Genomic DNA, 16,590 nt, shown 5'->3' on the forward strand with positions numbered 1-16,590 from the left:
TAAAATAACAAATAATAAATAAGCATAACAAACAATTATTCCCACATGGGGATGAATGTCAAACCTGATGACAGTGTATGATCAAAACAAGGTTGGAGAGAACCTAACTACACAAGCCGCTCCAGTAGCTTTGCCAAGAAAAGCCCGAATGGGATCACAAAGAATTGGACCAAAAATGACTGAGCAGCAAACTGCACACGACTCTACCTCTCTCATGGAGGTGATCCTTTTTTTTGGAAAGCCAGGTGGGGGGACAACCTTGTCGCTGGTTTCTGAATGATAGCAGAGTCTCGCAACAGGCTTCATTACTTAGTCTTTACCAAAAATAAAACGGAACCAAAATCACCTTTCCCCCCAACGGAGCTTGGCAGGCACTGGCTGTTCTAGGCAGCAGGGCAGGCATGATTTCTCTCAGCCTTTCATCTGTTCCTAATAAGAACCAGACACATTTTTTTTTCTTTGATTGAGTTTCATTTTATTGGAGGATGGATAAGGCAAGGAGGAATTGGGGTTGTTCTGGGGTTTTTTTTTCTTTTTTGGTTTTTCCCCAGGAGAAATTTCTCATGAAATTGTTTGTTTAACCCTGTATTGAGGCAGTCCCAGGCTGTATCAACATCCTCTTTAGACACTAGGTCATCTGACAGGTGTACAGGATGCCCAGGCAGCAGAATTCAATCTAAGGCTTGAGGGAAGCAAGTGAGCTGAGGGAAGGAAGGGGGGTGGGTAACAAGCCAGGCCAACTCAGAGGATGGCTGTCTCCTCTCCTAAGTTAATGACTTTTAAGCAAGTCATAGAATCCTAGGTGGGCAGCTAAGTGGTTCAGTAGATAGAGCACCAGGCCTGGAGTCAGGAAGACCCAAGTTCAAATCCAGCCTCAGACACTTACTAGCTGTGTGACCCTGGGCGAGACACTTCACCCTGTTTGCCTCAGTTTCCTCATCTGTAAAATGATCTGGAGAAGGAAATGGCAAATCACTCTAGTAACTTTGCTAAGAAAACTCCAAATATGGTCGCAGAGAATCAGCCGCAACTGAACACTGACAAAGAATCATAGGGTTTAGAATCATAAAGGATCTTAGTTTAAGGCCTTTGTTTTAAACATGGAGAAACTGAGGCCCAGAGAGAGTAAATTGACTTGCCTAAAATTATACTGGTAGTTAAGTAGCAGATTTGAACCCAGGACCTCTGAATCCAAAATCAGTGCTTTTCCCCTCTATACCATGTGAAGACCGCTGACATGGGACAGATGGCAGCTCCTAAGTCTAAAGGAATCTCCCAGGCACCAAGAGTGAATTCTTGTTTTGCTAAAGACCTTTCTAAGTCATCAGACCTACCCACCAGTGGCCCTGTGGAAAGGGCACTAAGATTAGAGTCCAGAGAAACCCAGGCTCCGGTCCAGCCCCTGGCACTTCAGGATCATCTTGGTTCTGGCGGGACCCAAGAGAGCTGCTTAACCCACTCTCCTCATTTAACGGCTGAAGGAACTGAGTAGTGTTCATTAGCCTAAGGCCACATAGTTAGGAAGGGGGGAAAGTGGGATTTGAACCCAGATCCACTTAGGGTGACAATAATATCTATAGAATCTATATCTATGTATCTATCTATCATCCATCTATCTGTCTATCTATTACATATCCATCTATCTATCTATCTATCTATCTATCTATCTATCTATCTATCTATCTATCTATCTATTCATCCATCTATCTATCCATCTATCCATCCATCCATCCATCCATTCATCTATCTATCTATCTATCTATCTATCTATCTATCTATCTATCTATCTATCTATATCTATAGTAACTATAATGCCTATAATAACTTACAAGGTGGTTTTAAGGAACAAAAGTGGTAAGAAGGCTCTTGCAAACCTCAAAACACTGAACACATTTTAACTGTTATGGAGAGAGGTAAATAGTGAAGAGAAAGCTGTCCTTGAAGCCAAGAAGATCCGGTTCAAGTTTCCCCTGTGATAAATACTGGCTGTGTGACCTTGGGCAAATCATTTACTTTCTCTTCACCCCAGGAAACTTTCTAAGAGTATAAATTGCAGGGGGCAGGAAGGGCATATGCATGCATAGAGGGAGTTCCCTCCTTCAGGAATTTCCTGTAACAACAAAATCACAAGTCTAGTCCCTGTCTCCATCAACAAATAGTTGAGTTAGGATTTGAACCCAAGTCCTCTTATTCCAAATCCAGTGCCTTTTCCACTATACCATGGTGCCTCAGTCCCCCTCCCTGAATTATTATTATTATTAAAGTTGATGTTTGTGTGTATTAGTAAGGTGTTTTGCCAATTAAAAACATAGAAAAGTGAATGAAACCCATGTGAAATAAACCTAAAATAAACATAAAAGAAGAAATCTTGAAAATCAGAGGAGAAATAGATAAAATGAAAAACAAAAGCCTGTATAGTTGATAAGAAAAACTAAAAGATATTCCTTTGAAAAAACTAACCAAATCATAAACTTTTTCTGATCAAAAAGAAGAAAGGGAAATTAAATTACCAAAACAAAAGGAGAAACAAGTCAAAATCACAAAAAAAGAGAGGGAAAATAAAAATAATGACCAACTTTACACATAGTGTCTCATTTGAGGGCAGGGATTATAATTTTTGTCTCTGTATTCCCAGAGCCTAACATAGTAAGTGCTCAATAAAGTAGTATTTGACTGATTCTCACAACAGTTTGCATTAAGAAATATAGGTATTGGGGCATCTAGGTGGCACAGTGGATAGAGCACCAGCCCTGGAGTCAGGAGGATCTGAGTTCAAATTCAGCCTTAGACGACACGTACTAGCTGTGTGACCCTGGGCAAGTCCCTTAACCCTGAATGCCTCCCCCTCCCACACCCACCATCATCCCTATCGTTGTTATTCCCATCTGACGGATGAGGTCTAAAGAGGAGCAGTTTCTTGCCCACAGTCGCACAGCTCATAAGCACCAGAGCCAGTATTTGAACCCGTCAAATTCAGAATCCAACATGGACATGAGACCTCAGAATCAATCCTCAAATCAGCAAGAGTCCCTGTTGCCAAGAATGAATTCCTAGTGCTGGAAAAACTCATTAGTAAGTTAAGGCAGCCTGACGTGATAGGTAGAGAGCTCATCCTGGAGTCAGAAGGACCTGGGTTCAAGTTCTACCTTTGACACATAATGGCTTCACTGTACTGGGCAAATCTATTAATCTCTCAGTGCCCTGGGCAACTCTCCAAGACTATGTTGCAGAGCAGGTACTGATTTTATTGGTGGAAGTAATTCCTTTTTTTCCTCTCTCCCCCACCCCCCACTTAATAATATTTTATTTTTTCCTATTTCATGTAAAGATAGTTTTCAACAATCACTTTTATAAGATTTTGAGGTCCAAATTTTTTTTTCTCACTCCCTTCCCCCTCCCCAGGACAGCAAGTAATCTGACATAGGCTACACATGTACAGTCATATTGCACGTATTTCTACATTAGTCATGTTGTGAAAGAAGAATCAGAACAAAAGGGAAAAACCATGAGAAAGGAAAAAAAAGAGAGAAAATAGTCTGCTTTGATCTGCATTCAGACTCCATAGTTCTTTCTCTGGATGTAGATAGCATTTTCCATCTTTGGAATTGTCTTAGATCATTGTATGGCTGAGAAGAGCCAAGTCTATCAAAGCTCGTCATCGCACAATGTGGCTGTTACTGTGTACAATGTTCTCCTGGTTCTGCTCACTTCACCCATGTAAGAAATGGGAGGAGGAGTTTTGTTTCCACAGAACTGAAGGTGCATTTCCCCACCCCCCCCCACCCCAGCTTTAGCAGAAACCAGGCCTCAGGTCGGTCAGGTGAAAGGTCAGAGGCTTTTATGCATGTTTAAATGGGCCATTTGAGGAGGGCATGACATACACAGTCAGGGGGTTGCATCTGGCCAATGAAGAGCCTGGAGGGAGATTCAAGGTGAGGGTCTATTAAAGGACTGGCATCCATCTGAGTCCTTTGTATTTTCTCCTGTACTCTGTTCAGGGGAGGTACCCATTTATTCAGTGGAAATAAATGTAAATTATAATTAAAACGTTCCTGACTTCCCAACGAGTCTTGCTTATTCCTAGACAATGTGAGTATGTTTCTAACAACCCAGCATCAGTTTATCTAAATCTCCAGTTTTTTCTCAAATCTTCCTGCTCATCATTTCTTATAGAACAAAAGTATTCCATTACATTCATACACAAGTTGTTCAGCCATTCCCCAGTTGATGGGCATCCCCTCAATTTCCAATTCTTTGCCACCACAAAAAGAGCTGCTATAAATATTTTTGTACATGTGGATCTTTCCCCCCTTTTATAATCTCTTTGGGATATAGCCCTAGTAGTAGTATTGCTGGATCAAAGGGCATAGTGATGGAGGCAATTTCTTCCCTACATCAATGAAATCACAAGTCTGGTCTGAGTAAGTCATCCATCTTCCCTGTGCCCCCTTGGCACTCTAGACGCAGTTGCCATTAGTCTTTCTGGGAGCTCAATTTAAACAGAGAGGAGAATCTGTCCCTAAAGACCTACCCCTTCACCCCTGAGGCTCTCTCCTGGCAATCCAGCCCCTTGGCTCCGGGCTTCAGAGGGCTAAACTCTCTCTGTCCTAATCATCATAAACCTCATAACAAAGACTCTGAATCACAGAGTTCCTCGGACTGATAAAAAGCTCTCTTTACCCTGATTACCCACTTTCCTCTAAGGAGTTTCAAGGAAAGGAAGGAAGAAATAAATTGGTCTTTTTCAGCTGGCAGAGAACTCCCGAGGGCAGCTTGTTCCTCTCCCTGCTTTCTTAAGTCCTTCCCCAGAGCTAAGGACACAGGCATACACCCCGCTGCCCTGTTACTTTGTAATAAAGTCATAAATAAATGATAGCCCATCCCCAATGTTACATTGTTCTCCCAGCTGGCCACTTTATAACATTGTTTTCATGGAACCTGCTACCTCTGGTAATGTTTCTCCTGACATCCTATTTTCCGGGAATCAATTAAGAACATTAGGTGGGGTGTGTCTGGAAAGTCTGTACTTGGGACCATAGATAGAATCTGGGGCTGAAGGGGACCTTAGGGACCACATAGTCCAAGACCTCCATCTTACAGATGAGGAGATGGCCAGAGAGGAAGCCACAACCTTTCCTCCAATGTTAATCAACCTTCACTGTAGAGAATTTCTTCTGCAGGGTTATCTAAAATCCTTATAGTTTATTTTTTTACTGTAGTAAATTTTTGATGTTTTTTTTCTTCTCTATCACCTAAATTCCCCAGTGCATCCCACCTTATCCCCTTCCCAGAGAGCCATGTTTTAAAACAAAAAAAGGGGAGGGAGGGAAGAAACATTTCAGCAAAACCAACCAATGCACTGAAAAAATCTAAAATGGCACGCCATGTTCCACACCCTCCTCTGCAAGGAAGGAATCTTTACAATTTCTATCCACTTTTGCTCCATCTTTGTCAGATAGAGAGCTGCTCACCTGCTCTGCCCTCTGCCCATGCCCACCCATGAACAATTAATCCGGGCACGTAAAGTCATTTGCAATCCAGCCTACCTTTCTAGAGTCATGTATGCTACAGCCAAATAAGCTAACTTACTATTCCCTGAGCTCATTACCACATTTCTAGCCTCCATGCCTGCTGTCTGGCTGATCTCCATGCCTGGAGTGCAATCTTTTCTCATGTCTGCCTCTTGAAATCCCTAACACCCTTCAAGGTCTAGCTCAAGGTTCACCTTCTACACAAGGTCTTTCCCTTAAGTTATGAAGCGTTGTGGAGAATGGTGTAGAGTGCTGGACGTGGAGTGAAGAGGTCCTGGTTCTTCTACCTCTAACATTTCCTAACTGCATCACCCTAGTTAAGTCACTTAACTCCTTTAAGCCTCAGTTACTCTATCTGTAAAATGGGGATAATAACAACACTTTAGACTCAGGGTTGTTTTGAGAATCATCAGGATCTTAGATGCCAACTAATCTAAACTCCTCATTTTACACATGAGGAAACAGAACCAGATAGATTATGTGATTTGTCCAAAGTCACACTCTATTACATGTCAGTGGAAGAATCTGAATTCATGTTGTCTTGACTCCAGGTCCATGTTGCCTCTCCAGATAATTTGTGTAAATCACATTGCAAACTTTGCAGCTCTGTATAAATATCCACTATTTGTCCTCCCTTCCTCCCATCTCCAATGACTTTCTATGCATTTTGTATTGAATTTTCTGTGTACATGTTATTTTTCCTTAGTAGGATGTAAGCCCTTTGAGGTCAAGGAGTATTTCACTTTTGTCTTTGTATCTCCAGCACTTGGCACACAGTAGGCACTTTAAAGAAATTTATGGAATTGAATAAAATTGAATTCCCTCCCAGATAGTTCTTTCTCAAGATTTCAAGGCCAAAATAAATGGGAAAAACTAACATCCCCTTGCAGAGAATGGAAGACTTCATTCCATCTAGAGAACAAATACAGATTCTTTCTACTCATTTCTCCTTCCCAGCTCCATCCCCCCATCATCCCCCCCCACCACAAAAACCCCATTATAGCCAAATCAGGGACACCAGAACTCATAACTTTAAGTGCTGTGAGATTTCCAAAGATCTTTTGCAATGGCTGGGACAATCTCACCAGATCAGTTCAGTTTTATAATTTTAACTTGCAGAAGAGGAAGAGGAAACATAGAGGCAAAACTGGGTCATAGATGACCCAGCTGTCTTGGCCTCCTCAGTCAAGGGAATGCCAAAATACGGGAGAGTTGCATTCTCAGCCTGAGCCTGGGAAGTCCTCTTAGGAGGAAGTTTTTGTGGGTGGGGTGGGAGCTAGGTAAGAGGGAAGCAATAAAACAGGGAGAAAACAATCCCAGCTACAGGCAAAGAATGACATAATTAAATGGGAAGGCTGAACATTCAGATATGATAGTATCCTTTAAGGTTCCCAATATAGTCATAACTAACATGGGATATTCTATATTCATATAGAATAATATAAATTGTGATGATAATATGATCACAGATGCTCAGATTGAGGGGGAACCAGTCTTGGGGTCCCAAAGATCTGGAGTCAAGTCCTGACTCTGACTTATACAAGCTGTGTGACCTTGGTAAGTTACCCAATCTCCCAATGCTACCTGGCAAATTGTAAGTTGCATTGTTGGAAGGAATTTCTTTACTGAGAGTTCCCATACTGACAAAAATCACAAGTCCACACCTTCCTCCCCAAGCCCTAACCCAAGAATGTGGCCATAATTCATATTAAGATAATATTATGGGAATGATTATTATACGTAAGGAGAGAGTATCTCCCTATTGCTCACTCCCTAATATTTCAGCTAAACCAGATTGCTTGCTATTCCCTAATTTCTTCCCACCTTCCTCAGCCTCCATGCCTTTCTCCATGCTGTGCCCCAGACTTGGAATGGACTGTCCCCATCACTGTTTCATTCTTTAAAAGCCCCATTCAGGAGCCACCTCTTCCATGACACCTGCCTTGATGGCCTCATCTTTAAGTGACCCTTCTCTGGACTCTGGATTGAGCCCTCCCCCTCCCCCATGCAGGTTGTACAGAGTCGTTCTGATTTGGTTACTTGTGTGTATATCTCATCTACCTTCTAAACCAAAATTACTACAAGGCAGGGATTGTGTCATTGAACTTCTGTAGCCTCAGGACCCAGTACGGTCTTTTGCATATAGCAAAAGCTTAAATATTTATTTAGCTGAATGAATAATATCTTGCTGTGACTTTGGAGAGGATAAGGAGGAAACAGACACAGGTTAGTGACATCTAAGGTTCCTTCCATATTTAGACCTACAGGGAAGATAAAGATCTTGAGATTCCATGAAGTCAAACGAAAGCTAGCTAGTTTGTTACAGTGGGGATTTCTTTCAGGAACTGATTAGTCTTTATGATTTGCTGAGCTCTTTTCCAAGTCTTAAAATGCTGTGATTTTGTGATGTTATAAAAACAACTTTGGGCTTTCTCCTTATATTCAGAAAACTGGCAAAAATGGTTAAAACCAATGTAATTCATTGTTGGCAGGACTGGGAACAAATAGACACACACTCTATTACATTGTTGGTGGAACTATCAATTGGTAAGGGTTCTATCCTTTTGGAGGATAATCTAACAATATATACTAAGGTTTACAAAACTGGTCATACCCTTTGATTCAATAAACCCCAGTAACAGAATTAAGCATATTATTTAAAGGAGATGGAAAAGAAGATCTCCCCATAAAAAATTAATATTTTTATTTGTAATAGTGAAAATTTGGCAATAACCAAAATGCCCAACAACTGTGGGATAGCTAGATAAACTATTGTATAGCATGTAATGGAATATTATTAGGTCATATAAATGACAAATGTAAATAATGGGATGAAAAATAAAGTGATGCCTAGCAAAGAAAGTAGAATTAAAACAATATATATCTTTACCAAATAATAGCGAGAAAATTCAGTGAGTACATAGAAAAGAGATTGAATGGGGACATGAAAAAATACACTATTGTTAACAAATTTACATTTTGTTCAATGTAAAATATATTTAAATATATTGCACATTATGTGGCACTACATTTGTTAAATATAACAATATACATATTTAGTTCAAATTTATATTTTTCTTCAATCAAAATGTGAACAGATAAGTTATAGTGAAGATTTTTTTTTGCTCATTTCATTTGCATGATGGCACTCATTGGCATTCTTAGAAATTTTAGAATAAATAAAAGTATTAAAATGTTTTGAAGAAGGTTGGGAGGGTGAAGCATGGAATTTTGAAATCCAAATCAGATACCCAAGTTGAAAACTTGATAGAGAATGTTTTATTTTCTTTTAAGAGTTATTTGATCATAGAATTATAGATTTATAGGTGGGAGGGACCTTAGAAGTAATCTGGTCCAGCCTCTTCTCTTTGCAGATGAAAAAACAGGCCCTGGGGAGGTTAAGGAACTAGAAGGAAGGGAATGGCCAAGCTGAGATTTTTATCCAACTTCCCCAGAAAGGAAACTCACTTCCATTTATCCCCCCAGGGCTCAAATGACCAATCGTTGGTGGTCAGACCACATCTAGAGTACTATGTTCCCTTTAGGGTGACCTGTCTTAGGAAGGACATTCATAAGCTCAAGAGCATCCAGTAGATGGCCACCAGGATGGTGAAGAGCTTTGAGTCCATGTTGTATGAAGCTGAAAGAAATGGGGATAAAGTGGAGAAGAAAGGACTGAATGGGATCATGACAACTATTGTCCTAACAAACAGAGAAGGGTGTAAGACTCCTATTTGGCACCACCCACAACAGTGGATGGAAGTTACAAAGAAGCAAATTAGGTTTAACATCAGGAAAAATTCATAATGATTAGAGTTGATTCAAAGTAGGATGGATTGCCTCAGGACGGAATGGATTCCCCGCCACTGGAGGTCTTCAAGCAAAGGTTGAATGACGATGTGTCAGTAACGAATTAGAAGCTTGGCCACTGAGTTCCCTTCTAGCTGTGAGATTCAGAGTCTCTGAGAATACTTCCTGGCTTTCAGCTGGCCACTTGTCTCTACGAAACTGCTGCTTGGTAGACCCTGTGCCTCCCTCCCCTCTTCTCTTCCCTTCCTCCTTTGCTTCTGCTAGGAGAAAGCCATTTACTCACACTCTTCAATTGAACACAAGGTAATTGAAACACCACTTCAGAAACTCCCACACCCATCACTTTCCCTTAACTCCCTTTTTGGCTCGGCTTCTCAGGGCAATTCTGTTCAGAAAGAAAGAGACTTTTGAAACCACATTTTCCCATTATAAGTGGTGATCGCTTGTTGAATTGAACGGAAGTTCGTTCATTAGCCTTGTGGTTGGAGTGGATGCAAGGCTTCTCATCAACCTCTTTATCAGGAAAGGACTTTCCTGAGAGTGTCAAACACCAGTCAAGAAAGATGCAAACTCTTCCCAGGTAAGGAGAAAATTGGTTCACTTGTCTACGATGCACAGAAGGCTAAACTTGAGAGGCAAACAAGTATGGAGGGAGGAGGAGCCAGATCTTGTTAGGCAAAGTTAGAAAGTCTCCAACAGGTGGAATTGGAGCATTTCAAACAACTGAAGTTAGAGTATTTCAAACAGGTGAAGTTAGAGAGTTTCAAAAGGTGAAATTAGAACATTTCAAAAGGAATGGGAGTCCCAAAATCACAGTTGCTAATGCTGGTGTGAAATCAGATCTGTTCTCACCTCTAGATTTGCGGGTTGGAAAATACAAATTTGGTTTTAAATGAAACAGAAGGTGGGCAGAGAGGTCCTTGGACTTGTTGGGTTTTTTTTTTCCATCTTGAAACTGGAAATATTTGTGATTGGGGGGATTTCCATCAGCCACCATTTTTAAAATTTCAAGCCAGAAAATTACCTCTAACCAGCAGGAGCTTTCACCATGTTTGGCACTCACAAAACCCTATCGTTGACAATATTATCTTTCACCTAAGTACCAGCCAGGGGAAAGGGGGTATCCGAAAACTGGGGGGTTCAAACTCCTTATAGAAGTATCTGGAACACAGTAGATAGAGTGCTGAGCCTGAAACAGAATTCAAATCTGGCTTTAGACACTTCCTAGCCATGGCAAGCCACTTAACCTCTGTTGTCCTCAGTTTCCTTAACTATACGAGAATAATAAAAATGCCTTCCTCAAAGGGCTATTTGTTTAAAAAAAAACCAACCACTTAGCACAGTGCCTAACACAAAGTGGATGCTTATTAAATAAATTTTTGTTAAATAAATGCTTGTTGCCTTTGTCTGATCTGCTACACATTATCTCTGTGACTTTGTCACTTAATCTCTTTGGCCTAAGTTTCTTCATCTATAAAACAAAGTTAGACTGACTGGCATTTGAAATCCCTCATAGTTGGACATTTATAAGGACACGGGTTCTCCCGGAAGGCAGGAGTTGTTTCATTTTGTCTTTACATCTGACGGGAGCTTAGTACACAGTGACCACTTAATAAGTACTTGTTGAATGAATAATCCTTGGTGACAAGAATCCTGTAAGCTAAGGACTACAGAGAGCATGCCCATTTCATGGACGAGTAAACTGAGGCTTAGGAGAAGTTAAGAGACTTGCCTAAAATCACACTGCTGATCAGAGGCAGGGTCTTCTCGGTTCCAAGCCTTACCCACTACCCAGTACCCAACAATGATCCTACGCCCTTTGCTGCACAAAGGGATTTTCAGTCTTTGAGACTTGCGATCTTGAATAATTGAGAACAAATAAAGATCTGCTGGGCTTGGGTTTTTGGGGGAGGGTTTATTTTTTGAGGCCTCTAGCCCTCAAGTCAGGCCCCAAAGCACAGCTGGCCCTGGGTAAGGAGGGAACTATTCTCTAACCAAGAAATGGTTTCCAAAAACAAGCTAGGCAGAAGGGGAATTACTCCCCTTGATGCACATTCACTTCTCCCTTTAGCTCTGAAATTGAAGAAAAGCAAAAAGGGAAGCAGGGACTGACCCAGCATGAACTCCCTGAAGACAGCAAACAAGACTATGTAGCTTCGGAGCCCACTCTGTCTTTGCACATGTGAGTGCCCAGCAAGGGAGGGAAAGGGACTGGGACCACGCCTGTTGTGTAATGTGGCCACTTGATCAGCAAATGTGTGGCTCAGCAAATCTTTATGGCCCCATTTCCTAGACCCAGAAACTGAGGACATGGTAAAGAACAAAAAGACCTCTGTGCTGATGGGGGTAGTGATCAGTCAGTAGCAGAGCCAGACTGGCATTGAGACTGCCCCTGCCCTCCGACCAGCCTTCCCCAAAAGGTCTTTGGTCCACTTGTGAAGCTCAGAGTGTGAACTTTGCGCTGTCTCCCATCTCTGCACTTTGTGGGTAGCTGCAGCTCATGCCGGGAATGCCTTCCCTCCTCACCCCCACCTCTTAGAATCTGGAGTTTCTTGCAAAGCCTCTACAGAAGGCCTGTTCCAACACAGAACCCACCACCCCCACCCCATACTCCTCCCTGATCCATTCTTTGGTGCTCTCCCCATTTTGATATTGCCTTATATTTATTTATCTGCGCACATGTTATACTTACTCTCACCCTTCCCCACTCCCCCCTCTCCCCCAGTCTCTATCATAGAATATGACCTCCTTACAGGCAATCAATCAATGAACATTTATTAAATGCCTACTATGTGCCAGGTACTATGCTAAGTGAAAGGGATACAAAAAGGCAAAAGACAGTCCCTGCCCCAAAGGAGCTTACAATCTAAAGGCAGGAACGGTTTTGTTTTAGCAAAATGCCTTGCATATAGTAGGCACTTAAACATCTGTTAAATTGAATGAAGGAAAGGGGGGAGAGACGGGGAGGGAGGGGACGGGACCATGAGAGCATAGGTTTAGAGCTGGAAGGGACCTTTGAGGTTATCTAACCAAATCCTCTCAATTTTACAGAAAGAGAAACTGAGGCCCAGAGAGGAGAAGGGACTTGCCCAAGGTCACATAGGAAGTGGTTTAAGTCGAACTTGGACTCCAGGTCCTCTATGTTCAATCTAGCACACGTTCTCTCTGCTATACTATCAGGCAGATGCCAAGCTCGTGTGGCTAATTACCGACTTTTACTCCCCATCATCATCTCTCTCTTCTCCAGCCCCAGCCTCACACACATACACTCATATCCTTCAACCAGTACTAGCACTAGTAAATACAGACAAAGAAGAGCCTATGGTCTAGTTGGACCCACACTAGTATGATCGTACAGGATGGTGTGGTGCAAATAGACCCAGCTATGGTGCCAAAGGCATCCCAATGGCACCCCATCCCAATGGCAAAGAATCCCAGCTAGGCCACCTCCAACATGGAGTTGATGGGCAAGTAGAATGTCTGGTGTCTGGCCCTGGCACAGTCAGAGCAGTGATTAATTAGGCTCCAGGGACCAGGTCCAAGAGGAGAGTGTGGTAGGGATCAGGTGCCATTCCTGGCTCATTCTGCAGGTGCAAAGAACTTTGTAAACCACCAGGCAACATGTTTTACAAACATGTTGTGCCAGGCACAAAATAGGCCCGGGCTATTATTAATATTATTATTTGGACCAGATCTCTGATTTTATCACCATAAGGAACTCCCAGGGAAATAATGGGATGCAAAATAAAGTGATGCCTAGCAAAGAAAGTAGAATTAAAATGATATCTATCTTTACAAATTAATAGCGAGAAAATTCAATGAGTACATGGAAAAGAGATTGAATGGGGACGTGAAAAAATAGGTCATTGTTAACAAATTTACATTTTGTTAAATGCAAAATACATTTAAATATATTGCACATTATGTGATGCAACATTTGTTAAATATAACAAAATACATATTTAGTTCAAAGTTAGATTTTTCTTCAATCGAAATCAGTGCAAATAAGCACCTCCTCTACAATAAATTGATGGGGCTGGAGTCAGAAGACTTGAGTTCAAATACTGCCTCAGATACTTGTTAGCCTTGTCCCCCCAGGCAAGTCACTTAAGCCCTCTCTGCCTCACTTTCCTCGTCTGTGAAATGGGGATAATAATGGCACCTGCTCCCCCTCCCCATTGTTGATAAGATATGTAAAGGGTTATTTGAGGTTGCGAAGCCACACTGCCTGATAATCATTATCATCAGCATTATCATTACTGAGACACTCAACCACTAAAGGACCTGCTTTGATATCTGCAAACTGGAGACCAATCCTTTTTTTGCTGCTTTAGCAGAAGACAGGAGGATGAATTGGGACTGGACTTCCCTGAAGGTGTCAGCCAGCCGCCCAGAGCATTATATCAAACAACTCTGCAGGAGAAAACCAGACTAAGCTCTTTGCCAGGAGGGATCATTTAGTTCTCTGTCCTTGTATTCCCAGCCTAGCCGTGGGCCTGGCACAAGGTAAGCCCTTCTTTAAATATTTGAAGCTCGATTGCTTGTGACTTTCCCCCACCTTTCCCTTCAGGGTTTGCCTTTCCTTCATCTCAAAGCAAAGTTCCTTCCACTTGGCGGGCAGGGTCCACACATCTCCTAGCTACGTTCATTGGAGGTTGGATCATCGATTTGGAGCCTGAGCCAGACGGACATCAATCCAGCAGCATTATCGATAAGCATTTATTAAATGCCTATGTAGGAAGCCCTTTATGGGTTGCTCTGTCCAAGCCTATCTGACAGATGAGGAAACTGAGGCCCAAGGAAATGAAGCCACTTATCCAAGTACAAGGGTGGCAGAGCTGGAATTCGAACCCAGGACCCCTTATTTCACATCAAGCCTGCTGTCCACTGAGTCCCTTTATACCGCCCTCTCCATTCCCAAAGTGGAGTTTTCCCCGTTCTCTCCCTGCTTCTCTGGGTTTCTAAGCCGGCAGGGAGGGTGTTGGGGGAGGAGGGGAATGGCAGGAGAGGGAGAGACCCTAAATAAAAACAGGAAACTAGGTTTTAGAAAAAAAAAATAGATGTTTCATTCAGCCCGAGTTACGGGTAAGAGTATAAAAAAAACCCCTCGAGTCAGGAAATGCGAGGCTGATCAGAGGTTTGCCGTAACCTCGTCGCTCCCAGAACCTCAGCAGGAGAGCTGTAAACATGTGGTGAGCTCCCCCTGCATGCAATGAATGAGACCGAGCCTGGCCCGCTGGCCCCGCTCCATTTTTCTGCCTCGATTCCTAGCTAGGGGGTGGGGGCGGGGGCGGCCCTCGGGGGGAGGGGACAAAGACGAAGGGACAGAGGACAAGGACTCGGAGGGAGGGGCAGAGGGCAGCGGCCAGAGGCGCGAGCCCCCTTCTCCTTGGTGAACCCCGACTGGCCCCCCACGCTCCAAAGGATGCTCCTAGCCTAGACCAACATGACCAGCCCTCGCTCCCCGCTAAGGTGATCCCAGGCACCCCGCCCAGGGTCGGCTATTTGCCATCCAGCCTGGAAACGTTCCTCTGCTAAGGGTTAATTCTATCCAATCCCGTTCCCCCCACGGTATGCTCCCCGCAATTAACCCTGGCCCCAGACGGGCTCTGCAGTCGCCCTTTCCATCCATCCGCAGCGGAGATGCCAGGGCGGAGAGGGACCAGCTTTGCAGGCAGCCCGGCAGCTGTACTGCGCTGCACTCCTGGGGCCCGCCCGGCCTCCTGTCCTCCCCTGACCTCCCGCTGCGCCCCCTCCCCCGCCCTTGAAGCACCCCATCCCAGACCGCGAGCCCAGCTCCATTTCCTCCTCCTCCCCTCACCCAAAGAGAAACAAGAGGCGGTAGCTTACAGGCATGGAGAAAGAGACAGAGAGGCAGGCAGGCCGGCAGGCAGGCGACAACAGCCCAGCGGGAGGCAGCCAGCCAGCAAGAAGAGTGTCGAGTGTGAGTGAGAGGCGTGTGCAACCGGCCTGCTCACACCCGGCACCCTCAACTTCCTATTTTGTTTCCTTTCTGCTTGCAACAGGAAAAACAACTTCTACTGTCCCCCTCTCCCTGCCACCCCCCTTTAGCCCTAGCCTCCGTCTGGAACTGAAGGTGGCACTACCCTAGGTTGGGCTCTCACTAACCAACAGCAGAAGGCAAAAGAACCCCAGAAAATTCCTAAGCCTACCAGGGTTTTGCATCCCCATGGGGGAAATTATAGATGCTGGAAGGAATCATCAGAGGCTAGAGAATGGGCCCCTTCCTTTTATAGAGGGGAAACTAAGGCTGGGCGGGAGGAATTGACTCATGAAGGGTGTGACCATGTCCTTCCTAAGTGTCTGAGAGAGGATTTGAACCCATGTCCTTGACTCCAGCACCACTGTTTTCCCTACAATCCAACCCCTCCTCTATTAAGATGGGTTAGTTGAGGACTGGATGAGGCCTCTGGCTTACCCCAGCACACAGTAGCGCTTAGAGTGGCCATCCCTCCATCTGCAAACAGTGCACTGGATTATTCAGGGCCTGCTGTTTGAAAGCTTCTCTGTTTGAAAGAGCTGTTTTATTTGGATGTCTTAGGCACTTTCGTACTCAGGGACTTGGAGGCCTAGGAAAAAACTCAGAAGAGCAACATAGAGAGTATGAAACAGTAACGTCAGTAATAACGGACATTGATATGATAGCGCCTTTTAAGGTTTGAAAAGCGCCTCACAGGCACTCATTGGAGGCAGATAAAACACTGATGAGATTAGAGAGGGCCACCAGGGAACTTGTCACTACTTTCACTCAATTCAAGATGCCAGAGCAAATTATTGGAAAGATCACTGGCTCTAGAGTCAGAGGCTGTTATTTAGTCGTTTCTGACTTCATGACCCCTTTGGGGGTTTTCTTGGCAGAGACACTGGAGTGTTTTGCCATTTCCTTCTCCAGCTTATTTACAGATGATGAACTGAGGCAAACAGGGTTAAGTGACTTTCCCAGGGTAACACAGCTACTTAGTGTCTGAAGCTGGATTTGAGCTGAGGTCTTTCTGAATCCGGGCCCTGTGCTCTTATCTACTGTGTGAACTAGCTGCCTGACAGTCAGGGGACCTGGGTTCAAATCCCACCCCTATGATTTTGTGGCTAGTGGACAAATCATTTACCTTATCTGAGCCTCCATTTCCTTATCTGTATAAAGATGGGATTGGATTTGATATCTAAGGTCTCTTCCAGCTCTAAAGCTGTGGTGCTATGAGCTTTGGGAGTGATGCTCATGGATAGAATG

At 43.6% G+C, this 16,590-nt stretch overlaps 1 protein-coding gene across 1 annotated transcript in view; it reads right to left on the minus strand.

Moving 5' to 3' along the window:
- Positions 1 to 15,252, minus strand: part of PIK3CD (phosphatidylinositol-4,5-bisphosphate 3-kinase catalytic subunit delta) — a 75,308-nt gene extending 60,056 nt beyond the window's left edge. The window contains exon 1 of the mRNA XM_036743086.1: positions 15,192 to 15,252. The gene's annotated coding sequence lies outside the window, so the exon portion shown is untranslated. The remainder of the gene's footprint in view (positions 1 to 15,191) is intronic.
- Between the last annotated feature and the right edge of the window lie 1,338 nt (positions 15,253 to 16,590).

The sequence above is a fragment of the Trichosurus vulpecula genome, chromosome 2, assembly GCF_011100635.1.
Source record: "Trichosurus vulpecula isolate mTriVul1 chromosome 2, mTriVul1.pri, whole genome shotgun sequence".
NCBI classification, from domain to species: Eukaryota; Metazoa; Chordata; class Mammalia; order Diprotodontia; family Phalangeridae; genus Trichosurus; species Trichosurus vulpecula.